Below are 26,471 nucleotides of genomic sequence, written 5' to 3'. Positions count from 1 at the left end.
GAAAGCAATATGAATAGAAGACCGCTAATATTTCGATCCACCCTATTTACAGGTTTTTCCTATAATTTTTTCCTAAACCATCGTCTTTTCCTTTTCCCCTTCAGCTGATAACTCTCTGGGACTCTGCAAATCTTTGTCGCTATTTAAATTTTTGTTTAAATGAATTTTTTTTGGAAACCGTTAAGCGTCCCTACCCTGTCTCTCCTCATTTTTTCCCTTCCGTACCCCTTATTTTCTTTAAACCCATTCTGTCACCAGGGTAATGTTGGATTAATTAATTAAATTAATTTTAGGAGGCATTTGGGATCCCCATTTAGGCAGAAAATATCTTTGCTGAATCAAACAATTTTTCTCAATTAAAATTTGCAAACTCTAGCACTCGGGTTCACGCGTCAATAAAGTTTTATGAGAAATAAAGAAAACCTGTTGAGTGTATTTTTTTCATCATCATCATTATTTGTTTTATTATGAAATAAATATTAAAACTTTTTTTTGAGTCAAATAGCAAAATTTCATCCGTGGAATGGTAATTTATAGATTTATCCAATCGCTTGCGTGTGATTTCCAAGGGTTCATTTACAACGTATCGACCCGTGCTCGTGCTTTTGAGCGTTCCCTGTGGGAGTGCAGTTGACTTTTATCTCCCAGTTAGCTGAGCGTAAATATGTGTAGGCGCTGGGAAGGCAAATTTAACTCCATCCTTTTAAAAAAATATTTATTTATTCATTTATTAAGTATATAAAATTATAATTTTATATTTATTTATTATGCATACACTATTCTAATTTTTATGTTTATTTATCATGTGTACAATGTTCTAATTTTTATATTTATTTATTATGTATACAATATTCTAATTTTATGTTCATTTATTATGTATAGAATATTCTAATTTTTATGTTTACTTATTATGTATACAATACTCTAATTTTATATTTATTTACCATGTATACAATATTCTAATTTTTATATTTATTTATCATGTATAAAATATTCTAATTTTTATTCATTTATTATGTATACAGTATTCTAATTTTTATATTTATTTATTATGTATAAAATATTCTAATGTATATATTTATTATGTATACAATATTCTAATTTTACATTTATATATTATGAATACAATATTCTAATTTTATATTTGTTAATTATGTATACAATATTCTGTCTGTGTGTATCCCTGCAGGCCAGCAGAGGGCAACAGACCCCATTACAGATGGTTGTTTATACATTTATATATTTATATTTATATATTTATACATTTATATACATATATATTTATAAAATCATACATTTATATATCTATATATCTATACATTTATACATTTATAGATTTATATACTTATATATTTATACAATTTTACATTTATATACTTATACATTTATAAATTTATATACTTATATATTCATATATTTATACATTTATACATCTATATATTTATACATTCATAATTTATACATTTATATATTTATACATATATACATTTATATATTTATGTATTTATATATTTATACATTGATATATTTATACATTTATATACTTACATATCTATACATTTATATATTTATGCATTTATATACTTATATATTTATACATTGATATATTTATACATTGATATGTTTGTACATTTATACATTTATATAGTTATATGTTTATATATTTATATATTAATATATCTATATATTTATACATTTATATATTTATACATTTAAACATTTATATATTTATACATTTATATATTCATATTTATATATTTATACATTTATATATTTATATTTGATCTTTCCTTGACTGCTTGACCTGTATGGTCGTATTGTATACCTGTTACACGCTTAATATTATTATTATTAATTTTTAAATATTTATCTATTTATTATGTATACAATATTTTAATTATCCTTATATTTATTTATTATGTATACAATATTCTAATTTTATATTCATTTATCATGTATACAATATTCTAATTTTTATATTCACTTATTATATATACAATATTCTAATTTTATATTAATATATTATGAATACAATATTCTAATTTTATACTTATTTATTATATATACAATATTCTGTTTGTGTGTATCCCTGAAGGCCTCAGAGGGCACCAGACCCCATTACAGATGGTTGTTTATACATTTATATATTTCTATTTATACATTTATATATTTATACATTTATATACTTATACATTTATATACATATATGTTTATAGATTTATACATTTATATATCTATATATTTATACATTTATATATTTGTATATCTAAATGTTTATACATTTATATATTTATACATTTATATATTTGTACACTTATATATTTATACATTTATATATTTATACATTTATATATTTATATACTTATATATTTATACATTTATATATTTATACATTTAGACAATTATATATATTTATATTTGATCTTTCCTTGACTGCTTGACCTGTATGGTCTTATTGTATACATGTTACACGATTATTATTATTATTTAATATTTATCTATTTATTTATTATGTATACAATATTTTAATTCTTCTTATATTTATTATGTATACAATATTCTATTTTTTATATTTAGTTATTATGAATACAATATTCTAGTTTACATTTATTTTTTATGTATACAACATTCTAATTCTTCTTATATTTATTATGTATACAATATTCTAATTTTATATTCATTAATTATGAATATAATATTCTAATTTTATATTTATTTTTTATGTATAAAATATTCTCTCTGTGGTTATCCCTGCAGGGCAGCAGAGGGCAACAGACCCCATTACAGATGGTTGTTTATACATTTATATTTTTATATTTATACAATTATATATTTATATTTATACATTTATCCGTTTATATATTTATATACTTATACATTTATATACGTATACATTTATACCTTTTTGGGTTTATATATTTGTACATTTATACATTTTTACATTTATATATTTAGATATTAAAATATTATACTTTATATATTTATATACATATATTTATACATTTATAATTTTATATACTTAAACATTTATACATTCATATATTTACACATTTATACATTCATATACTTATATATTTATACATTTTTATATTTAGATTCTTATATATTTATACATTTACATAATTACATACTTATATATTTATACATGTATATATTTATATATTCATACATTTATATATTTATACATTTATATGTTTTTACATTTATAGATTTGGACAGTTATATATTTATATGTTTATACATTTATATATTTGTACATTTATACAATGATATTTTCATACATTTATATATTTATACATTTAGACATTTATATATTTCTAATTGATCTTTTCCTGACTGCTTGACCTGTATGGTCGTATTGTATACATGTTACACTCTTAATATTATTATTTTTTTAAATATTTATTTATTAATTTATTATATACACAATATTTTAATTCTTCTTATATTAATTTATTGTGTATACAATAATCTATTTTTTATATTCAGTTATTAGGCATACAATATTCTAATTTAAATTTATTTTTTATGTATACAATACTCTAATTCTTCTTATATTTATTTATTATGTATACAATATTCTAAATTTATATTCATTTATTATGTATATAATATTCTAAGTTTTATATTAATTTATTATGTATACAATATTATAATTTTATGTTTATTTATGATGTATAAAATATTCTGTCTGTGGGTATATCTGCAGGCCAGGAGAGGGCACCAGACACCATTACAAATGGTTGTTTATACATTTATATATTTATAATTATCATTTATATATTTATATTTATACATTTATATATTTATGCATTTATGTACGTTTTTACATTTATACATTTATACATTTATATATTTATACATTTATACAATTATATTTTTATAAATTTATATATTTATACATTTATTTATTCTATACTTAACTGTGATAGGTATTCATATCAATAACTGTGGTCTACACAGTTATTCCAGGTCAGAGACGTGCAGACAGCCTGTCTCAAGTAGTAATTGTAAAAATAAAAGAAATAGAGGTTAAAATAAAGACGCATAAAGATGGAAACTACACAGAGAATCTTGATACTGTATGCCATTATGCGCTCTTTGAATTGTTTGCATGCCTAGGAAGGAGAAACAGCTGCTAAAAGACTTTTGTTTATACATGCTGCTGACCTAACCCAAGATAGGTACTTTGAAAATACCTTGGCTGCAAAACTGAAATCAAAAGGTATGTTAATTTGGAGAAGAGATTTTGCTTTTGTTTCCACAGAAAATGGGAGGCTATGGACTCATTCTGACTTTTTTAAAAAAAAAAAAATCCAGTTTGATCAAGGAAGACCACCTGAGAAGGCTCCGGAAGGAAGAGATGGCCCAGATGTCTGAAGTCTACATCCAGAACAGATTCAAGACTGCTGCCTGAGAGGATCAAGACTTGCAGGATACTCCAGTCAGGACTTGAATATAACTCTAAATTTCTTTAGGTCCCCATAAGATTATCAGCGCCCCCAACCAGCAGAAAGCAGCCTGGAAAAGTCTGCCCACTTTCCCGACCAAAAGAACTATGAATGTTTTCCTTTGTTTATCAAAAAAGAGGGGGAAGTGGTGCAGGAGAATTCCTTTAAAATACAGCACAGCTAGTTATGGGGATGCATGTTTGCGATTCCAGCAGGTGTAGGATGAGAGCTCCAAAATCAGGCTCAGCTATAGACTGTGTTTGAGGTCCTGTGAGGCCCTGTATGGTCCAAGTTATGCAGATCTCGGTTCCAGCTGCTGTGCTTCTGGTCCCAGCTTCTAGAGTGGCTGCGGCTACTCTTCCAATGAAGGTTCTCCTTGTCCAGTTCTTAATTATTCTTGTTGAGCTGCCTCTCGAACTCATGGATGTTTTACATGCTCCTGCGGCCGCATAACACCCTGTGCAACTGTCGCCTCGCCTTGCCGCCGGCCCCAGGTAAAGGTGTTTTTCTTTTCGCAGTAAAGTCTAATTAATTTATTAATTAATTAATTAAAGATTTCTGCCTCCTCCCCGCCACGGTCTCCCATTTTCCACCCCTCCGCCAAACAAGTCCACACAATAAAGTTTATGATGAAAACAGGCTGTTGTGGGGGACAGAGGAAAAGACAAATACATCTGGGTTAGGTGGCTCAGGTGAAGTAGGGCGGCTTCTTCACATTGATGCCATATTCACTGAGGGCAGGGGTCAAGTCCTCCATGGTGAGGGTGTACTTGTGGTCCTCGCTCTTGCTCCGGGAGCTGCCAGAGTCTGTGCCCTTCCTTTTGCAGTGCTGTAGGGCATCATTGGCAATATCTGAGATGAATTTCTGGGCAGCTAGTGAGAAGAGCCGGATTATGCGAGGGTCCGAAGCGTCAAAGCCAGCACGGTTCAGGTAATAACCAGTCACTGCATCTGGGATCGTAGGGGTGTAATCCTCCAGCTGCATCAAGATGTCCACCAGTGGCGTGCTGGACGCTCTGGGCTTCACTTCTCTGTTGGCCGCACTAGGCAGGGCGAAAGCCCCGTTAGACATTGCCCCTTCAGGGGGAGCCGCGCTGCCCACTGACACCAAGGCCGGCCCGCGCTGCTCCGCGGGCTCCCTGGCTCGCGCTTCTAAGGGACCATATGTGGCCATAGTGGCGACTCCAGCCCCGGGTCCCCCTGCTATCCCCACGGGGCTGGCCTTGCTCTCTGCGGCTGTGCTGCTGGGCAGCATGGTGTTAGCCAACACCTGAGGGTCCGGGCCGGAGCCACTGCAGCTCATGGGGCTGGTTGTAGAGGCAGCGAACCCACAGGTAAAGCTTTGAAAAGGATGAAAGAAAGAAAGAGAGTAGTTGGCCTGTAACACCCGATTTTGTGTTACACCCTTGGTACAGTTTGTATGCCACTGTACCTTATGCAAGTTGGGCAAGGGCCTGGAGACTGAAAGAACACACAAAGAGCCCTGGGTCAGTCGAAGGCGATCAGCAGAATGCCAGTTCTTCAACCCTGGGCAAATCCTTATATACCTTGCTGCTGCATTAGGATTTCCGCCCAGGCAGGTGGGAAATTACCACACCAAGGGTGGAGTCAATGCCCTACAGCTAATCACCAGGTGGGGCAGGGGGAGCCCAGGAACAAACAGAATGCTTTAGTTAGCTGACCAGAAACTGTCCTCAAGATGCACCCCAGGAACAAGGGTAGACCTGTGCCCTACAGGGTGTAGTGATACACATCTTTAATTGCAACACTTGCAAGGCAGACAGGCAGAGGTAGATTGATCTCTGTGACTTCAAGCTGTGGTAGCATGCACCTTTAATCCCAATTCCTGGGAGGCAGAAACAGACTGATCTCTGTGAGATCAAGCTCTGGTAGCACACACCTTTAATCCTAGCACTGAGGAGGCGGAGACTGGTGGATCTCTGTGACTTCAAGGACAGCTGGTCTACACAGTTATTCCAGGTCAGAGATGTGCAGACAGCCTGTCTCAAGTAGTAATTGTAAAAATAAAAGAAATAGAGGTTAAAATAAAGACGCATAAAGATGGAAACTACACAGAGAATCTTGATACTGTATGCTATTATGCTCTCTTTGAATTGTTTGCTGCCTAGGAAGGAACAACAGCTGCTAAAAGACTTTTGTTTATACATGCTGCTGACCTAACCCAAGATAGGTACTTTGAAAATACCTTGGCTGCAAAACTGAAATCAAAAGGTATGTTAATTTGGAGAAGAGATTTTGCTTTTGTTTCCACAGAAAATGGGAGGCTGTGGACTCATTCTGAGTTTAAGAAAAAAAAAATCCAGTTTGATTAAGGAAGACACCTGAGAAGGCTCCGGAAGGAACAGATGGCCCAGATGTCTGAAGTCTACATCCAGAACAGATTCAAGACTGCTGCCTGAGAGGATCAAGACTTGCAGGATACTCCAGTCAGGACTTGAATATAACTCTAAATTTCTTTAGGTCCCCATAAGATTATCAGCGCCCCCAACCAGCAGAAACGGCCTGGAAAAGTCTGCCCACTTTCCCGACCAAAAGAACTATGAATGTTTTCCTTTGTTTATCAAAAAAGAGGGGGAAGTGGTGCAGGAGAATTCCCTTAAAATACAGCACAGCTAGTTATGGGGATGCATGTTTGCGATCCCAGCAGGTGGAGGATGAGAGCTCCAAAATCAGGCTCAGCTATAGACTGTGTTTGAGGTCCTGTGAGGCCCTGTACTGGTCCCAGTTATGCAGATCTCGGTTCCAGCTGCTGTGCTTCTGGTCCCAGCTTCTAGAGTGGCTGCGGCTACTCTTCCAATGCAGGTTCTCCTTGTCCAGTTCTTAATTATTCTTGTTGAGCTGCCTCTAGAACTCATCGATGTTTTACATGCTCATGAGGCCGCAGAGCACCCTGTGCAACTGTCGCCTCGCCTTGCCGCCGGCCCCAGGTAAAGGTGTTTTTCTTTTCGCAGTAAAGTCTAATTAATTAATTAATTTATTTATTAAAGATTTCTGCCTCCTCCCCACCACGGTCTCCCATTTTCCACCCCTCCGCCAAACAAGTCCACACAATAAAGTTTATGATGAAAACAGGCTGTTGTGGGGGACAGAGGAAAAGACAAATACATCTGGGTTAGGTGGCTCAGGTGAAGTAGGGCGGCTTCTTCACATTGATGCCATATTCACTGAGGGCAGGGGTCAAGTCCTCCATGGTGAGGGTGTACTTGTGGTCCTCGCTCTTGCTCCGGGAGCTGCCAGAGTCTGTGCCCTTCCTTTTGCAGTGCTGTAGGGCATCATTGGCAATATCTGAGATGAATTTCTGGGCAGCTAGTGAGAAGAGCCGGATTATGCGAGGGTCCGAAGCGTCAAAGCCAGCACGGTTCAGGTAATAACCAGTCACTGCATCTGGGATCGTAGGGGTGTAATCCTCCAGCTGCATCAAGATGTCCACCAGTGGCGTGCTGGACGCTCTGGGCTTCACTTCTCTGTTGGCCGCACTAGGCAGGGCGAAAGCCCCGTTAGACATTGCCCCTTCAGGGGGAGCCGCGCTGCCCACTGACACCAAGGCCGGCCCGCGCTGCTCCGCGGGCTCCCTGGCTCGCGCTTCTAAGGGACCATATGTGGCCATAGTGGCGACTCCAGCCCCGGGTCCCCCTGCTATCCCCACGGGGCTGGCCTTGCTCTCTGCGGCTGTGCTGCTGGGCAGCATGGTGTTAGCCAACACCTGAGGGTCCGGGCCGGAGCCACTGCAGCTCATGGGGCTGGTTGTAGAGGCAGCGAACCCACAGGTAAAGCTTTGAAAAGGATGAAAGAAAGAAAGAGAGTAGTTGGCCTGTAACACCCGATTTTGTGTTACACCCTTGGTACAGTTTGTATGCCACTGTACCTTATGCAAGTTGGGCAAGGGCCTGGAGACTGAAAGAACACACAAAGAGCCCTGGGTCAGTCGAAGGCGATCAGCAGAATGCCAGTTCTTCAACCCTGGGCAAATCCTTATATACCTTGCTGCTGCATTAGGATTTCCGCCCAGGCAGGTGGGAAATTACCACACCAAGGGTGGAGTCAATGCCCTACAGCTAATCACCAGGTGGGGCAGGGGGAGCCCAGGAACAAACAGAATGCTTTAGTTAGCTGACCAGAAACTGTCCTCAAGATGCACCCCAGGAACAAGGGTAGACCTGTGCCCTACAGGGTGTAGTGATACACATCTTTAATTGCAACACTTGCAAGGCAGAGAGGCAGAGGTAGATTGATCTCTGTGACTTCAAGCTGTGGTAGCATGCACCTTTAATCCCAATTCCTGGGAGGCAGAAACAGACTGATCTCTGTGAGATCAAGCTCTGGTAGCACACACCTTTAATCCTAGCACTGAGGAGGCGGAGACTGGTGGATCTCTGTGACTTCAAGGACAGCTGGTCTACACAGTTATTCCAGGTCAGAGATGTGCAGACAGCCTGTCTCAAGTAGTAATTGTAAAAATAAAAGAAATAGAGGTTAAAATAAAGACGCATAAAGATGGAAACTACACAGAGAATCTTGATACTGTATGCTATTATGCTCTCTTTGAATTGTTTGCTGCCTAGGAAGGAGCAACAGCTGCTAAAAGACTTTTGTTTATACATGCTGCTGACCTAACCCAAGATAGGTACTTTGAAAATACCTTGGCTGCAAAACTGAAATCAAAAGGTATGTTAATTTGGAGAAGAGATTTTGCTTTTGTTTCCACAGAAAATGGGAGGCTGTGGACTCATTCTGAGTTTAAGAAAAAAAAAATCCAGTTTGATTAAGGAAGACACCTGAGAAGGCTCCGGAAGGAACAGATGGCCCAGATGTCTGAAGTCTACATCCAGAACAGATTCAAGACTGCTGCCTGAGAGGATCAAGACTTGCAGGATACTCCAGTCAGGACTTGAATATAACTCTAAATTTCTTTAGGTCCCCATAAGATTATCAGCGCCCCCAACCAGCAGAAACAGCCTGGAAAAGTCTGCCCACTTTCCCGACCAAAAGAACTATGAATGTTTTCCTTTGTTTATCAAAAAAGAGGGGGAAGTGGTGCAGGAGAATTCCCTTAAAATACAGCACAGCTAGTTATGGGGATGCATGTTTGCGATCCCAGCAGGTGGAGGATGAGAGCTCCAAAATCAGGCTCAGCTATAGACTGTGTTTGAGGTCCTGTGAGGCCCTGTACTGGTCCCAGTTATGCAGATCTCGGTTCCAGCTGCTGTGCTTCTGGTCCCAGCTTCTAGAGTGGCTGCGGCTACTCTTCCAATGCAGGTTCTCCTTGTCCAGTTCTTAATTATTCTTGTTGAGCTGCCTCTAGAACTCATCGATGTTTTACATGCTCATGAGGCCGCAGAGCACCCTGTGCAACTGTCGCCTCGCCTTGCCGCCGGCCCCAGGTAAAGGTGTTTTTCTTTTCGCAGTAAAGTCTAATTAATTTATTAATTAATTAATTAATTTATTTATTTATTAAAGATTTCTGCCTCCTCCCCACCACGGTCTCCCATTTTCCACCCCTCCGCCAAACAAGTCCACACAATAAAGTTTATGATGAAAACAGGCTGTTGTGGGGGACAGAGGAAAAGACAAATACATCTGGGTTAGGTGGCTCAGGTGAAGTAGGGCGGCTTCTTCACATTGATGCCATATTCACTGAGGGCAGGGGTCAAGTCCTCCATGGTGAGGGTGTACTTGTGGTCCTCGCTCTTGCTCCGGGAGCTGCCAGAGTCTGTGCCCTTCCTTTTGCAGTGCTGTAGGGCATCATTGGCAATATCTGAGATGAATTTCTGGGCAGCTAGTGAGAAGAGCCGGATTATGCGAGGGTCCGAAGCGTCAAAGCCAGCACGGTTCAGGTAATAACCAGTCACTGCATCTGGGATCGTAGGGGTGTAATCCTCCAGCTGCATCAAGATGTCCACCAGTGGCGTGCTGGACGCTCTGGGCTTCACTTCTCTGTTGGCCGCACTAGGCAGGGCGAAAGCCCCGTTAGACATTGCCCCTTCAGGGGGAGCCGCGCTGCCCACTGACACCAAGGCCGGCCCGCGCTGCTCCGCGGGCTCCCTGGCTCGCGCTTCTAAGGGACCATATGTGGCCATAGTGGCGACTCCAGCCCCGGGTCCCCCTGCTATCCCCACGGGGCTGGCCTTGCTCTCTGCGGCTGTGCTGCTGGGCAGCATGGTGTTAGCCAACACCTGAGGGTCCGGGCCGGAGCCACTGCAGCTCATGGGGCTGGTTGTAGAGGCAGCGAACCCACAGGTAAAGCTTTGAAAAGGATGAAAGAAAGAAAGAGAGTAGTTGGCCTGTAACACCCGATTTTGTGTTACACCCTTGGTACAGTTTGTATGCCACTGTACCTTATGCAAGTTGGGCAAGGGCCTGGAGACTGAAAGAACACACAAAGAGCCCTGGGTCAGTCGAAGGCGATCAGCAGAATGCCAGTTCTTCAACCCTGGGCAAATCCTTATATACCTTGCTGCTGCATTAGGATTTCCGCCCAGGCAGGTGGGAAATTACCACACCAAGGGTGGAGTCAATGCCCTACAGCTAATCACCAGGTGGGGCAGGGGGAGCCCAGGAACAAACAGAATGCTTTAGTTAGCTGACCAGAAACTGTCCTCAAGATGCACCCCAGGAACAAGGGTAGACCTGTGCCCTACAGGGTGTAGTGATACACATCTTTAATTGCAACACTTGCAAGGCAGACAGGCAGAGGTAGATTGATCTCTGTGACTTCAAGCTGTGGTAGCATGCACCTTTAATCCCAATTCCTGGGAGGCAGAAACAGACTGATCTCTGTGAGATCAAGCTCTGGTAGCACACACCTTTAATCCTAGCACTGAGGAGGCGGAGACTGGTGGATCTCTGTGACTTCAAGGACAGCTGGTCTACACAGTTATTCCAGGTCAGAGATGTGCAGACAGCCTGTCTCAAGTAGTAATTGTAAAAATAAAAGAAATAGAGGTTAAAATAAAGACGCATAAAGATGGAAACTACACAGAGAATCTTGATACTGTATGCTATTATGCTCTCTTTGAATTGTTTGCTGCCTAGGAAGGAACAACAGCTGCTAAAAGACTTTTGTTTATACATGCTGCTGACCTAACCCAAGATAGGTACTTTGAAAATACCTTGGCTGCAAAACTGAAATCAAAAGGTATGTTAATTTGGAGAAGAGATTTTGCTTTTGTTTCCACAGAAAATGGGAGGCTGTGGACTCATTCTGAGTTTAAGAAAAAAAAAATCCAGTTTGATTAAGGAAGACACCTGAGAAGGCTCCGGAAGGAACAGATGGCCCAGATGTCTGAAGTCTACATCCAGAACAGATTCAAGACTGCTGCCTGAGAGGATCAAGACTTGCAGGATACTCCAGTCAGGACTTGAATATAACTCTAAATTTCTTTAGGTCCCCATAAGATTATCAGCGCCCCCAACCAGCAGAAACGGCCTGGAAAAGTCTGCCCACTTTCCCGACCAAAAGAACTATGAATGTTTTCCTTTGTTTATCAAAAAAGAGGGGGAAGTGGTGCAGGAGAATTCCCTTAAAATACAGCACAGCTAGTTATGGGGATGCATGTTTGCGATCCCAGCAGGTGGAGGATGAGAGCTCCAAAATCAGGCTCAGCTATAGACTGTGTTTGAGGTCCTGTGAGGCCCTGTACTGGTCCCAGTTATGCAGATCTCGGTTCCAGCTGCTGTGCTTCTGGTCCCAGCTTCTAGAGTGGCTGCGGCTACTCTTCCAATGCAGGTTCTCCTTGTCCAGTTCTTAATTATTCTTGTTGAGCTGCCTCTAGAACTCATCGATGTTTTACATGCTCATGAGGCCGCAGAGCACCCTGTGCAACTGTCGCCTCGCCTTGCCGCCGGCCCCAGGTAAAGGTGTTTTTCTTTTCGCAGTAAAGTCTAATTAATTAATTAATTAATTTATTAAAGATTTCTGCCTCCTCCCCACCACGGTCTCCCATTTTCCACCCCTCCGCCAAACAAGTCCACACAATAAAGTTTATGATGAAAACAGGCTGTTGTGGGGGACAGAGGAAAAGACAAATACATCTGGGTTAGGTGGCTCAGGTGAAGTAGGGCGGCTTCTTCACATTGATGCCATATTCACTGAGGGCAGGGGTCAAGTCCTCCATGGTGAGGGTGTACTTGTGGTCCTCGCTCTTGCTCCGGGAGCTGCCAGAGTCTGTGCCCTTCCTTTTGCAGTGCTGTAGGGCATCATTGGCAATATCTGAGATGAATTTCTGGGCAGCTAGTGAGAAGAGCCGGATTATGCGAGGGTCCGAAGCGTCAAAGCCAGCACGGTTCAGGTAATAACCAGTCACTGCATCTGGGATCGTAGGGGTGTAATCCTCCAGCTGCATCAAGATGTCCACCAGTGGCGTGCTGGACGCTCTGGGCTTCACTTCTCTGTTGGCCGCACTAGGCAGGGCGAAAGCCCCGTTAGACATTGCCCCTTCAGGGGGAGCCGCGCTGCCCACTGACACCAAGGCCGGCCCGCGCTGCTCCGCGGGCTCCCTGGCTCGCGCTTCTAAGGGACCATATGTGGCCATAGTGGCGACTCCAGCCCCGGGTCCCCCTGCTATCCCCACGGGGCTGGCCTTGCTCTCTGCGGCTGTGCTGCTGGGCAGCATGGTGTTAGCCAACACCTGAGGGTCCGGGCCGGAGCCACTGCAGCTCATGGGGCTGGTTGTAGAGGCAGCGAACCCACAGGTAAAGCTTTGAAAAGGATGAAAGAAAGAAAGAGAGTAGTTGGCCTGTAACACCCGATTTTGTGTTACACCCTTGGTACAGTTTGTATGCCACTGTACCTTATGCAAGTTGGGCAAGGGCCTGGAGACTGAAAGAACACACAAAGAGCCCTGGGTCAGTCGAAGGCGATCAGCAGAATGCCAGTTCTTCAACCCTGGGCAAATCCTTATATACCTTGCTGCTGCATTAGGATTTCCGCCCAGGCAGGTGGGAAATTACCACACCAAGGGTGGAGTCAATGCCCTACAGCTAATCACCAGGTGGGGCAGGGGGAGCCCAGGAACAAACAGAATGCTTTAGTTAGCTGACCAGAAACTGTCCTCAAGATGCACCCCAGGAACAAGGGTAGACCTGTGCCCTACAGGGTGTAGTGATACACATCTTTAATTGCAACACTTGCAAGGCAGACAGGCAGAGGTAGATTGATCTCTGTGACTTCAAGCTGTGGTAGCATGCACCTTTAATCCCAATTCCTGGGAGGCAGAAACAGACTGATCTCTGTGAGATCAAGCTCTGGTAGCACACACCTTTAATCCTAGCACTGAGGAGGCGGAGACTGGTGGATCTCTGTGACTTCAAGGACAGCTGGTCTACACAGTTATTCCAGGTCAGAGATGTGCAGACAGCCTGTCTCAAGTAGTAATTGTAAAAATAAAAGAAATAGAGGTTAAAATAAAGACGCATAAAGATGGAAACTACACAGAGAATCTTGATACTGTATGCTATTATGCTCTCTTTGAATTGTTTGCTGCCTAGGAAGGAACAACAGCTGCTAAAAGACTTTTGTTTATACATGCTGCTGACCTAACCCAAGATAGGTACTTTGAAAATACCTTGGCTGCAAAACTGAAATCAAAAGGTATGTTAATTTGGAGAAGAGATTTTGCTTTTGTTTCCACAGAAAATGGGAGGCTGTGGACTCATTCTGAGTTTAAGAAAAAAAAAATCCAGTTTGATTAAGGAAGACACCTGAGAAGGCTCCGGAAGGAACAGATGGCCCAGATGTCTGAAGTCTACATCCAGAACAGATTCAAGACTGCTGCCTGAGAGGATCAAGACTTGCAGGATACTCCAGTCAGGACTTGAATATAACTCTAAATTTCTTTAGGTCCCCATAAGATTATCAGCGCCCCCAACCAGCAGAAACGGCCTGGAAAAGTCTGCCCACTTTCCCGACCAAAAGAACTATGAATGTTTTCCTTTGTTTATCAAAAAAGAGGGGGAAGTGGTGCAGGAGAATTCCCTTAAAATACAGCACAGCTAGTTATGGGGATGCATGTTTGCGATCCCAGCAGGTGGAGGATGAGAGCTCCAAAATCAGGCTCAGCTATAGACTGTGTTTGAGGTCCTGTGAGGCCCTGTACTGGTCCCAGTTATGCAGATCTCGGTTCCAGCTGCTGTGCTTCTGGTCCCAGCTTCTAGAGTGGCTGCGGCTACTCTTCCAATGCAGGTTCTCCTTGTCCAGTTCTTAATTATTCTTGTTGAGCTGCCTCTAGAACTCATCGATGTTTTACATGCTCATGAGGCCGCAGAGCACCCTGTGCAACTGTCGCCTCGCCTTGCCGCCGGCCCCAGGTAAAGGTGTTTTTCTTTTCGCAGTAAAGTCTAATTAATTTATTAATTAATTAATTAATTTATTTATTTATTAAAGATTTCTGCCTCCTCCCCACCACGGTCTCCCATTTTCCACCCCTCCGCCAAACAAGTCCACACAATAAAGTTTATGATGAAAACAGGCTGTTGTGGGGGACAGAGGAAAAGACAAATACATCTGGGTTAGGTGGCTCAGGTGAAGTAGGGCGGCTTCTTCACATTGATGCCATATTCACTGAGGGCAGGGGTCAAGTCCTCCATGGTGAGGGTGTACTTGTGGTCCTCGCTCTTGCTCCGGGAGCTGCCAGAGTCTGTGCCCTTCCTTTTGCAGTGCTGTAGGGCATCATTGGCAATATCTGAGATGAATTTCTGGGCAGCTAGTGAGAAGAGCCGGATTATGCGAGGGTCCGAAGCGTCAAAGCCAGCACGGTTCAGGTAATAACCAGTCACTGCATCTGGGATCGTAGGGGTGTAATCCTCCAGCTGCATCAAGATGTCCACCAGTGGCGTGCTGGACGCTCTGGGCTTCACTTCTCTGTTGGCCGCACTAGGCAGGGCGAAAGCCCCGTTAGACATTGCCCCTTCAGGGGGAGCCGCGCTGCCCACTGACACCAAGGCCGGCCCGCGCTGCTCCGCGGGCTCCCTGGCTCGCGCTTCTAAGGGACCATATGTGGCCATAGTGGCGACTCCAGCCCCGGGTCCCCCTGCTATCCCCACGGGGCTGGCCTTGCTCTCTGCGGCTGTGCTGCTGGGCAGCATGGTGTTAGCCAACACCTGAGGGTCCGGGCCGGAGCCACTGCAGCTCATGGGGCTGGTTGTAGAGGCAGCGAACCCACAGGTAAAGCTTTGAAAAGGATGAAAGAAAGAAAGAGAGTAGTTGGCCTGTAACACCCGATTTTGTGTTACACCCTTGGTACAGTTTGTATGCCACTGTACCTTATGCAAGTTGGGCAAGGGCCTGGAGACTGAAAGAACACACAAAGAGCCCTGGGTCAGTCGAAGGCGATCAGCAGAATGCCAGTTCTTCAACCCTGGGCAAATCCTTATATACCTTGCTGCTGCATTAGGATTTCCGCCCAGGCAGGTGGGAAATTACCACACCAAGGGTGGAGTCAATGCCCTACAGCTAATCACCAGGTGGGGCAGGGGGAGCCCAGGAACAAACAGAATGCTTTAGTTAGCTGACCAGAAACTGTCCTCAAGATGCACCCCAGGAACAAGGGTAGACCTGTGCCCTACAGGGTGTAGTGATACACATCTTTAATTGCAACACTTGCAAGGCAGACAGGCAGAGGTAGATTGATCTCTGTGACTTCAAGCTGTGGTAGCATGCACCTTTAATCCCAATTCCTGGGAGGCAGAAACAGACTGATCTCTGTGAGATCAAGCTCTGGTAGCACACACCTTTAATCCTAGCACTGAGGAGGCGGAGACTGGTGGATCTCTGTGACTTCAAGGACAGCTGGTCTACACAGTTATTCCAGGTCAGAGATGTGCAGACAGCCTGTCTCAAGTAGTAATTGTAAAAATAAAAGAAATAGAGGTTAAAATAAAGACGCATAAAGATGGAAACTACACAGAGAATCTTGATACTGTATGCTATTATGCTCTCTTTGAATTGTTTGCTGCCTAGGAAGGAACAACAGCTGCTAAAAGACTTTTGTTTATACATGCTGCTGACCTAACCCAAGATAGGTACTTTGAAAATACCTTGGCTGCAAAACTGAAATCAAAAGGTATGTTAATTTGGAGAAGAGATTTTGCTTTTGTTTCCACAGAAAATGGGAGGCTGTGGACTCATTCTGAGTTTAAGAAAAAAAAAATCCAGTTTGATTAAGGAAGACACCTGAGAAGGCTCCGGAAGGAACAGATGGCCCAGATGTCTGAAGTCTACATCCAGAACAGATTCAAGACTGCTGCCTGAGAGGATCAAGACTTGCAGGATACTCCAGTCAGGACTTGAATATAACTCTAAATTTCTTTAGGTCCCCATAAGATTATCAGCGCCCCCAACCAGCAGAAACAGCCTGGAAAAGTCTGCCCACTTTCCCGACCAAAAGAACTATGAATGTTTTCCTTTGTTTATCAAAAAAGAGGGGGAAGTGGTGCAGGAGAATTCCCTTAAAATACAGCACAGCTAGTTATGGGGATGCATGTTTGCGATCCCAGCAGGTGGAGGATGAGAGCTCCAAAATCAGGCTCAGCTATAGACTGTGTTTGAGGTCCTGTGAGGCCCTGTACTGGTCCCAGTTATGCAGATCTCGGTTCCAGCTGCTGTGCTTCTGGTCCCAGCTTCTAGAGTGGCTGCGGCTACTCTTCCAATGCAGGTTCTCCTTGTCCAGTTCTTAATTATTCTTGTTGAGCTGCCTCTAGAACTCATCGATGTTTTACATGCTCATGAGGCCGCAGAGCACCCTGTGCAACTGTCGCCTCGCCTTGCCGCCGGCCCCAGGTAAAGGTGTTTTTCTTTTCGCAGTAAAGTCTAATTAATTAATTAATTTATTTATTAAAGATTTCTGCCTCCTCCCCACCACGGTCTCCCATTTTCCACCCCTCCGCCAAACAAGTCCACACAATAAAGTTTATGATGAAAACAGGCTGTTGTGGGGGACAGAGGAAAAGACAAATACATCTGGGTTAGGTGGCTCAGGTGAAGTAGGGCGGCTTCTTCACATTGATGCCATATTCACTGAGGGCAGGGGTCAAGTCCTCCATGGTGAGGGTGTACTTGTGGTCCTCGCTCTTGCTCCGGGAGCTGCCAGAGTCTGTGCCCTTCCTTTTGCAGTGCTGTAGGGCATCATTGGCAATATCTGAGATGAATTTCTGGGCAGCTAGTGAGAAGAGCCGGATTATGCGAGGGTCCGAAGCGTCAAAGCCAGCACGGTTCAGGTAATAACCAGTCACTGCATCTGGGATCGTAGGGGTGTAATCCTCCAGCTGCATCAAGATGTCCACCAGTGGCGTGCTGGACGCTCTGGGCTTCACTTCTCTGTTGGCCGCACTAGGCAGGGCGAAAGCCCCGTTAGACATTGCCCCTTCAGGGGGAGCCGCGCTGCCCACTGACACCAAGGCCGGCCCGCGCTGCTCCGCGGGCTCCCTGGCTCGCGCTTCTAAGGGACCATATGTGGCCATAGTGGCGACTCCAGCCCCGGGTCCCCCTGCTATCCCCACGGGGCTGGCCTTGCTCTCTGCGGCTGTGCTGCTGGGCAGCATGGTGTTAGCCAACACCTGAGGGTCCGGGCCGGAGCCACTGCAGCTCATGGGGCTGGTTGTAGAGGCAGCGAACCCACAGGTAAAGCTTTGAAAAGGATGAAAGAAAGAAAGAGAGTAGTTGGCCTGTAACACCCGATTTTGTGTTACACCCTTGGTACAGTTTGTATGCCACTGTACCTTATGCAAGTTGGGCAAGGGCCTGGAGACTGAAAGAACACACAAAGAGCCCTGGGTCAGTCGAAGGCGATCAGCAGAATGCCAGTTCTTCAACCCTGGGCAAATCCTTATATACCTTGCTGCTGCATTAGGATTTCCGCCCAGGCAGGTGGGAAATTACCACACCAAGGGAGGAGTCAATGCCCTACAGCTAATCACCAGGTGGGGCAGGGGGAGCCCAGGAACAAACAGAATGCTTTAGTTAGCTGACCAGAAACTGTCCTCAAGATGCACCCCAGGAACAAGGGTAGACCTGTGCCCTACAGGGTGTAGTGATACACATCTTTAATTGCAACACTTGCAAGGCAGACAGGCAGAGGTAGATTGATCTCTGTGACTTCAAGCTGTGGTAGCATGCACCTTTAATCCCAATTGCTGGGAGGCAGAAACAGACTGATCTCTGTGAGATCAAGCTCTGGTAGCACACACCTTTAATCCTAGCACTGAGGAGGCGGAGACTGGTGGATCTCTGTGACTTCAAGGACAGCTGGTCTACACAGTTATTCCAGGTCAGAGATGTGCAGACAGCCTGTCTCAAGTAGTAATTGTAAAAATAAAAGAAATAGAGGTTAAAATAAAGACGCATAAAGATGGAAACTACACAGAGAATCTTGATACTGTATGCTATTATGCTCTCTTTGAATTGTTTGCTGCCTAGGAAGGAGCAACAGCTGCTAAAAGACTTTTGTTTATACATGCTGCTGACCTAACCCAAGATAGGTACTTTGAAAATACCTTGGCTGCAAAACTGAAATCAAAAGGTATGTTAATTTGGAGAAGAGATTTTGCTTTTGTTTCCACAGAAAATGGGAGGCTGTGGACTCATTCTGAGTTTAAGAAAAAAAAAATCCAGTTTGATTAAGGAAGACACCTGAGAAGGCTCCGGAAGGAAGAGATGGCCCAGATGTCTGAAGTCTACATCCAGAACAGATTCAAGACTGCTGCCTGAGAGGATCAAGACTTGCAGGATACTCCAGTCAGGACTTGAATATAACTCTAAATTTCTTTAGGTCCCCATAAGATTATCAGCGCCCCCAACCAGCAGAAACAGCCTGGAAAAGTCTGCCCACTTTCCCGACCAAAAGAACTATGAATGTTTTCCTTTGTTTATCAAAAAAGAGGGGGAAGTGGTGCAGGAGAATTCCCTTAAAATACAGCACAGCTAGTTATGGGGATGCATGTTTGCGATCCCAGCAGGTGGAGGATGAGAGCTCCAAAATCAGGCTCAGCTATAGACTGTGTTTGAGGTCCTGTGAGGCCCTGTACTGGTCCCAGTTATGCAGATCTCGGTTCCAGCTGCTGTGCTTCTGGTCCCAGCTTCTAGAGTGGCTGCGGCTACTCTTCCAATGCAGGTTCTCCTTGTCCAGTTCTTAATTATTCTTGTTGAGCTGCCTCTAGAACTCATCGATGTTTTACATGCTCATGAGGCCGCAGAGCACCCTGTGCAACTGTCGCCTCGCCTTGCCGCCGGCCCCAGGTAAAGGTGTTTTTCTTTTCGCAGTAAAGTCTAATTAATTTATTAATTAATTAATTAATTTATTTATTTATTAAAGATTTCTGCCTCCTCCCCACCACGGTCTCCCATTTTCCACCCCTCCGCCAAACAAGTCCACACAATAAAGTTTATGATGAAAACAGGCTGTTGTGGGGGACAGAGGAAAAGACAAATACATCTGGGTTAGGTGGCTCAGGTGAAGTAGGGCGGCTTCTTCACATTGATGCCATATTCACTGAGGGCAGGGGTCAAGTCCTCCATGGTGAGGGTGTACTTGTGGTCCTCGCTCTTGCTCCGGGAGCTGCCAGAGTCTGTGCCCTTCCTTTTGCAGTGCTGTAGGGCATCATTGGCAATATCTGAGATGAATTTCTGGGCAGCTAGTGAGAAGAGCCGGATTATGCGAGGGTCTGAAGCGTCAAAGCCAGCACGGTTCAGGTAATAACCAGTCACTGCATCTGGGATCGTAGGGGTGTAATCCTCCAGCTGCATCAAGATGTCCACCAGTGGCGTGCTGGACGCTCTGGGCTTCACTTCTCTGTTGGCCGCACTAGGCAGGGCGAAAGCCCCGTTAGACATTGCCCCTTCAGGGGGAGCCGCGCTGCCCACTGACACCAAGGCCGGCCCGCGCTGCTCCGCGGGCTCCCTGGCTCGCGCTTCTAAGGGACCATATGTGGCCATAGTGGCGACTCCAGCCCCGGGTCCCCCTGCTATCCCCACGGGGCTGGCCTTGCTCTCTGCGGCTGTGCTGCTGGGCAGCATGGTGTTAGCCAACACCTGAGGGTCCGGGCCGGAGCCACTGCAGCTCATGGGGCTGGTTGTAGAGGCAGCGAACCCACAGGTAAAGCTTTGAAAAGGATGAAAGAAAGAAAGAGAGTAGTTGGCCTGTAACACCCGATTTTGTGTTACACCCTTGGTACAGTTTGTATGCCACTGTACCTTATGCAAGTTGGGCAAGGGCCTGGAGACTGAAAGAACACACAAAGAGCCCTGGGTCAGTCGAAGGCGATCAGCAGAATGCCAGTTCTTCAACCCTGGGCAAATCCTTATATACCTTGCTGCTGCATTAGGATTTCCGCCCAGGCAGGTGGGAAATTACCACACCAAGGGTGGAGTCAATGCCCTACAGCTAATCACCAGGTGGGGCAGGGGGAGCCCAGGAACAAACAGAATGCTTTAGTTAGCTGACCAGAAACTGTCCTCAAGATGCACCCCAGGAACAAGGGTAGACCTGTGCCCTACAGGGTGTAGTGATACACATCTTTAATTGCAACACTTGCAAGGCAGACAGGCAGAGGTAGATTGATCTCTGTGACTTCAAGCTGTGGTAGCATGCACCTTTAATCCCAATTGCTGGGAGGCAGAAACAGACTGATCTCTGTGAGATCAAGCTCTGGTAGCACACACCTTTAATCCTAGCACTGAGGAGGCGGAGACTGGTGGATCTCTGTGACTTCAAGGACAGCTGGTCTACACAGTTATTCCAGGTCAGAGATGTGCAGACAGCCTGTCTCAAGTAGTAATTGTAAAAATAAAAGAAATAGAGGTTAAAATAAAGACGCATAAAGATGGAAACTACACAGAGAATCTTGATACTGTATGCTATTATGCTCTCTTTGAATTGTTTGCTGCCTAGGAAGGAACAACAGCTGCTAAAAGACTTTTGTTTATACATGCTGCTGACCTAACCCAAGATAGGTACTTTGAAAATACCTTGGCTGCAAAACTGAAATCAAAAGGTATGTTAATTTGGAGAAGAGATTTTGCTTTTGTTTCCACAGAAAATGGGAGGCTGTGGACTCATTCTGAGTTTAAGAAAAAAAAAATCCAGTTTGATTAAGGAAGACACCTGAGAAGGCTCCGGAAGGAACAGATGGCCCAGATGTCTGAAGTCTACATCCAGAACAGATTCAAGACTGCTGCCTGAGAGGATCAAGACTTGCAGGATACTCCAGTCAGGACTTGAATATAACTCTAAATTTCTTTAGGTCCCCATAAGATTATCAGCGCCCCCAACCAGCAGAAACAGCCTGGAAAAGTCTGCCCACTTTCCCGACCAAAAGAACTATGAATGTTTTCCTTTGTTTATCAAAAAAGAGGGGGAAGTGGTGCAGGAGAATTCCCTTAAAATACAGCACAGCTAGTTATGGGGATGCATGTTTGCGATCCCAGCAGGTGGAGGATGAGAGCTCCAAAATCAGGCTCAGCTATAGACTGTGTTTGAGGTCCTGTGAGGCCCTGTACTGGTCCCAGTTATGCAGATCTCGGTTCCAGCTGCTGTGCTTCTGGTCCCAGCTTCTAGAGTGGCTGCGGCTACTCTTCCAATGCAGGTTCTCCTTGTCCAGTTCTTAATTATTCTTGTTGAGCTGCCTCTAGAACTCATCGATGTTTTACATGCTCATGAGGCCGCAGAGCACCCTGTGCAACTGTCGCCTCGCCTTGCCGCCGGCCCCAGGTAAAGGTGTTTTTCTTTTCGCAGTAAAGTCTAATTAATTAATTAATTAATTTATTAAAGATTTCTGCCTCCTCCCCACCACGGTCTCCCATTTTCCACCCCTCCGCCAAACAAGTCCACACAATAAAGTTTATGATGAAAACAGGCTGTTGTGGGGGACAGAGGAAAAGACAAATACATCTGGGTTAGGTGGCTCAGGTGAAGTAGGGCGGCTTCTTCACATTGATGCCATATTCACTGAGGGCAGGGGTCAAGTCCTCCATGGTGAGGGTGTACTTGTGGTCCTCGCTCTTGCTCCGGGAGCTGCCAGAGTCTGTGCCCTTCCTTTTGCAGTGCTGTAGGGCATCATTGGCAATATCTGAGATGAATTTCTGGGCAGCTAGTGAGAAGAGCCGGATTATGCGAGGGTCCGAAGCGTCAAAGCCAGCACGGTTCAGGTAATAACCAGTCACTGCATCTGGGATCGTAGGGGTGTAATCCTCCAGCTGCATCAAGATGTCCACCAGTGGCGTGCTGGACGCTCTGGGCTTCACTTCTCTGTTGGCCGCACTAGGCAGGGCGAAAGCCCCGTTAGACATTGCCCCTTCAGGGGGAGCCGCGCTGCCCACTGACACCAAGGCCGGCCCGCGCTGCTCCGCGGGCTCCCTGGCTCGCGCTTCTAAGGGACCATATGTGGCCATAGTGGCGACTCCAGCCCCGGGTCCCCCTGCTATCCCCACGGGGCTGGCCTTGCTCTCTGCGGCTGTGCTGCTGGGCAGCATGGTGTTAGCCAACACCTGAGGGTCCGGGCCGGAGCCACTGCAGCTCATGGGGCTGGTTGTAGAGGCAGCGAACCCACAGGTAAAGCTTTGAAAAGGATGAAAGAAAGAAAGAGAGTAGTTGGGCGTGTAACACCCGATTTTGTGTTACACCCTTGGTACAGTTTGCACGCCACTGTACCTTATGCAAGTTGGGCAAGGGCCTGGAGACTGAAAGAACACACAAAGAGCCCTGGGTCAGTCGAAGGCGATCAGCAGAATGCCAGTTCTTCAACCCTGGGCAAATCCTTATATACCTTGCTGCTGCATTAGGATTTCCGCCCAGGCAGGTGGGAAATTACCACACCAAGGGTGGAGTCAATGCCCTACAGCTAATCACCAGGTGGGGCAGGGGGAGCCCAGGAACAAACAGAATGCTTTAGTTAGCTGACCAGAAACTGTCCTCAAGATGCACCCCAGGAACAAGGGTAGACCTGTGCCCTACAGGGTGTAGTGATACACATCTTTAATTGCAACACTTGCAAGGCAGACAGGCAGAGGTAGATTGATCTCTGTGACTTCAAGCTGTGGTAGCATGCACCTTTAATCCCAATTGCTGGGAGGCAGAAACAGACTGATCTCTGTGAGATCAAGCTCTGGTAGCACACACCTTTAATCCTAGCACTGAGGAGGCGGAGACTGGTGGATCTCTGTGACTTCAAGGACAGCTGGTCTACACAGTTATTCCAGGTCAGAGATGTGCAGACAGCCTGTCTCAAGTAGTAATTGTAAAAATAAAAGAAATAGAGGTTAAAATAAAGACGCATAAAGATGGAAACTACACAGAGAATCTTGATACTGTATGCTATTATGCTCTCTTTGAATTGTTTGCTGCCTAGGAAGGAACAACAGCTGCTAAAAGACTTTTGTTTATACATGCTGCTGACCTAACCCAAGATAGGTACTTTGAAAATACCTTGGCTGCAAAACTGAAATCAAAAGGTATGTTAATTTGGAGAAGAGATTTTGCTTTTGTTTCCACAGAAAATGGGAGGCTGTGGACTCATTCTGAGTTTAAGAAAAAAAAAATCCAGTTTGATTAAGGAAGACACCTGAGAAGGCTCCGGAAGGAAGAGATGGCCCAGATGTCTGAAGTCTACATCCAGAACAGATTCAAGACTGCTGCCTGAGAGGATCAAGACTTGCAGGATACTCCAGTCAGGACTTGAATATAACTCTAAATTTCTTTAGGTCCCCATAAGATTATCAGCGCCCCCAACCAGCAGAAACAGCCTGGAAAAGTCTGCCCACTTTCCCGACCAAAAGAACTATGAATGTTTTCCTTTGTTTATCAAAAAAGAGGGGGAAGTGGTGCAGGAGAATTCCTTTAAAATACAGCACAGCTAGTTATGGGGATGCATGTTTGCGATCCCAGCAGGTGGAGGATGAGAGCTCCAAAATCAGGCTCAGCTATAGACTGTGTTTGAGGTCCTGTGAGGCCCTGTATGGTCCAAGTTATGCAGATCTCGGTTCCAGCTGCTGTGCTTCTGGTCCCAGCTTCTAGAGTGGCTGTGGCTACTGTTCCGATGCAGGTTCTCCTTGTCATGTTCTTAATTATTCTTGTTGAGCTGCCTCTCGAACTCATCGATGTTTTACATGCTCATGCGGCCGCATAGCACCCTGTGCAACTGTCGCCTCGCCTTGCCGCCGGCCCCAGGTAAAGTTGTTTTTCTTTTCGCAGTAAAGTCTAATTAATTAATTAATTTATTTATTTATTTATTTATTAAATATTTCTGCCTCCTCCCAGCCACGGTCTCCCATTTTCCACCCGTCCGCCAAACAAGTCCACACAATAAAGTTTATGATGAAAACAGGCTGTTGTGGGGGACAGAGGAAAAGACAAATACATCTGGGTTAGGTGGCTCAGGTGAAGTAGGGCGGCTTCTTCACATTGATGCCATATTCACTGAGGGCAGGGGTCAAGTCCTCCATGGTGAGGGTGTACTTGTGGTCCTCGCTCTTGCTCCGGGAGCTGCCAGAGTCTGTGCCCTTCCTTTTGCAGTGCTGTAGGGCATCATTGGCAATATCTGAGATGAATTTCTGGGCAGCTAGTGAGAAGAGCCGGATTATGCGAGGGTCTGAAGCGTCAAAGCCAGCACGGTTCAGGTAATAACCAGTCACTGCATCTGGGATCATAGGGGTGTAATCCTCCAGCTGCATCAAGATGTCCACCAGTGGCGTGCTGGACTCTCTGGGCTTCACTTCTCTCTTGGCCGCACTAGGCAGGGCGAAAGCCCCGTTAGACATTGCCCCTTCAGGGGGAGCCGCGCTGCCCACTGACACCAAGGCCGGCCCGCGCTGCTCCGCGGGCTCCCTGGCTCGCGCTTCTAAGGGACCCATGGCCATAGTGGCGACTCCAGCCCCGGGTCCCCCTGCTATCCCCACGGGGCTGGCCTTGCTCTCTGCGGCTGTGCTGCTGGGCAGCATGGTGTTAGCCAACACCTGAGGGTCCGGGCCGGAGCCACTGCAGCTCATGGGGCTGGTTGTAGAGGCAGCGAACCCACAGGTAAAGCTTTGAAAAGGATGAAAGAAAGAAAGAGAGTAGTTGGGCGTGTAACACCCGATTTTGTGTTACACCCTTGGTACAGTTTGCACGCCACTGTACCTTATGCAAGTTGGGCAAGGGCCTGGAGACTGAAAGAACACACAAAGAGCCCTGGGTCAGTCGAAGGCGATCAGCAGAATGCCAGTTCTTCAACCCTGGGCAAATCCTTATATACCTTGCTGCTGCATTAGGATTTCCGCCCAGGCAGGTGGGAAATTACCACACCAAGGGTGGAGTCAATGCCCTACAGCTAATCACCAGGTGGGGCAGGGGGAGCCCAGGAACAAACAGAATGCTTTAGTTAGCTGACCAGAAACTGTCCTCAAGATGCACCCCAGGAACAAGGGTAGACCTGTGCCCTACAGGGTGTAGTGATACACATCTTTAATTGCAACACTTGCAAGGCAGACAGGCAGAGGTAGATTGATCTCTGTGACTTCAAGCTGTGGTAGCATGCACCTTTAATCCCAATTGCTGGGAGGCAGAAACAGACTGATCTCTGTGAGATCAAGCTCTGGTAGCACACACCTTTAATCCTAGCACTGAGGAGGCGGAGACTGGTGGATCTCTGTGACTTCAAGGACAGCTGGTCTACACAGTTATTCCAGGTCAGAGATGTGCAGACAGCCTGTCTCAAGTAGTAATTGTAAAAATAAAAGAAATAGAGGTTAAAATAAAGACGCATAAAGGTGGAAACTACACAGAGAATCTTGATATTGTATGCCATTGTGCTCTCTTTGAATTGTTTGCTGCCTAGGAAGGAGCAACAGCTGCTAAAAGACTTTTGTTTATACATGCTGCTGACCTAACCCAAGATAGGTACTTTGAAAATACCTTGGCTGCAAAACTGAAATCAAAAGGTATGTTAATTTGGAGAAGAGATTTTGCTTTTGTTTCCACAGAAAATGGGAGGCTGTGGACTCATTCTGAGTTTAAAAAAATAAATCCAGTTTGATCA

The 26,471-nt window shown here is 44.7% G+C and overlaps 9 pseudogenes; all 9 read right to left on the bottom strand.

Moving 5' to 3' along the window:
- Window positions 1–5,099: 5,099 nt before the first annotated feature.
- Window positions 5,100–5,812, bottom strand: LOC142852882 (transcription initiation factor TFIID subunit 10 pseudogene; annotated as a pseudogene).
- Window positions 5,813–7,553: 1,741 nt separating this feature from the next.
- Window positions 7,554–8,266, bottom strand: LOC142852881 (transcription initiation factor TFIID subunit 10 pseudogene; annotated as a pseudogene).
- Window positions 8,267–10,023: 1,757 nt separating this feature from the next.
- On the bottom strand, window positions 10,024–10,736 carry LOC142852880 (transcription initiation factor TFIID subunit 10 pseudogene; annotated as a pseudogene).
- A 1,741-nt stretch (window positions 10,737–12,477) lies between these two features.
- Window positions 12,478–13,190, bottom strand: LOC142852878 (transcription initiation factor TFIID subunit 10 pseudogene; annotated as a pseudogene).
- Window positions 13,191–14,947: 1,757 nt separating this feature from the next.
- Window positions 14,948–15,660, bottom strand: LOC142852877 (transcription initiation factor TFIID subunit 10 pseudogene; annotated as a pseudogene).
- A 1,741-nt stretch (window positions 15,661–17,401) lies between these two features.
- Window positions 17,402–18,114, bottom strand: LOC142852876 (transcription initiation factor TFIID subunit 10 pseudogene; annotated as a pseudogene).
- Window positions 18,115–19,871: 1,757 nt separating this feature from the next.
- LOC142852875 (transcription initiation factor TFIID subunit 10 pseudogene) lies at window positions 19,872–20,584 on the bottom strand (annotated as a pseudogene).
- A 1,741-nt stretch (window positions 20,585–22,325) lies between these two features.
- On the bottom strand, window positions 22,326–23,449 carry LOC142852874 (transcription initiation factor TFIID subunit 10 pseudogene; annotated as a pseudogene).
- A 1,342-nt stretch (window positions 23,450–24,791) lies between these two features.
- LOC142852873 (transcription initiation factor TFIID subunit 10 pseudogene) lies at window positions 24,792–25,912 on the bottom strand (annotated as a pseudogene).
- Between the last annotated feature and the right edge of the window lie 559 nt (window positions 25,913–26,471).

Source organism: Microtus pennsylvanicus, chromosome 6 (assembly GCF_037038515.1).
Source record: "Microtus pennsylvanicus isolate mMicPen1 chromosome 6, mMicPen1.hap1, whole genome shotgun sequence".
In the NCBI taxonomy this organism is placed as follows: domain Eukaryota; kingdom Metazoa; phylum Chordata; class Mammalia; order Rodentia; family Cricetidae; genus Microtus; species Microtus pennsylvanicus.
Note: the sequence above shows the minus strand (reverse complement) of the source record. Positions and strands in the feature narration are given on the sequence as shown.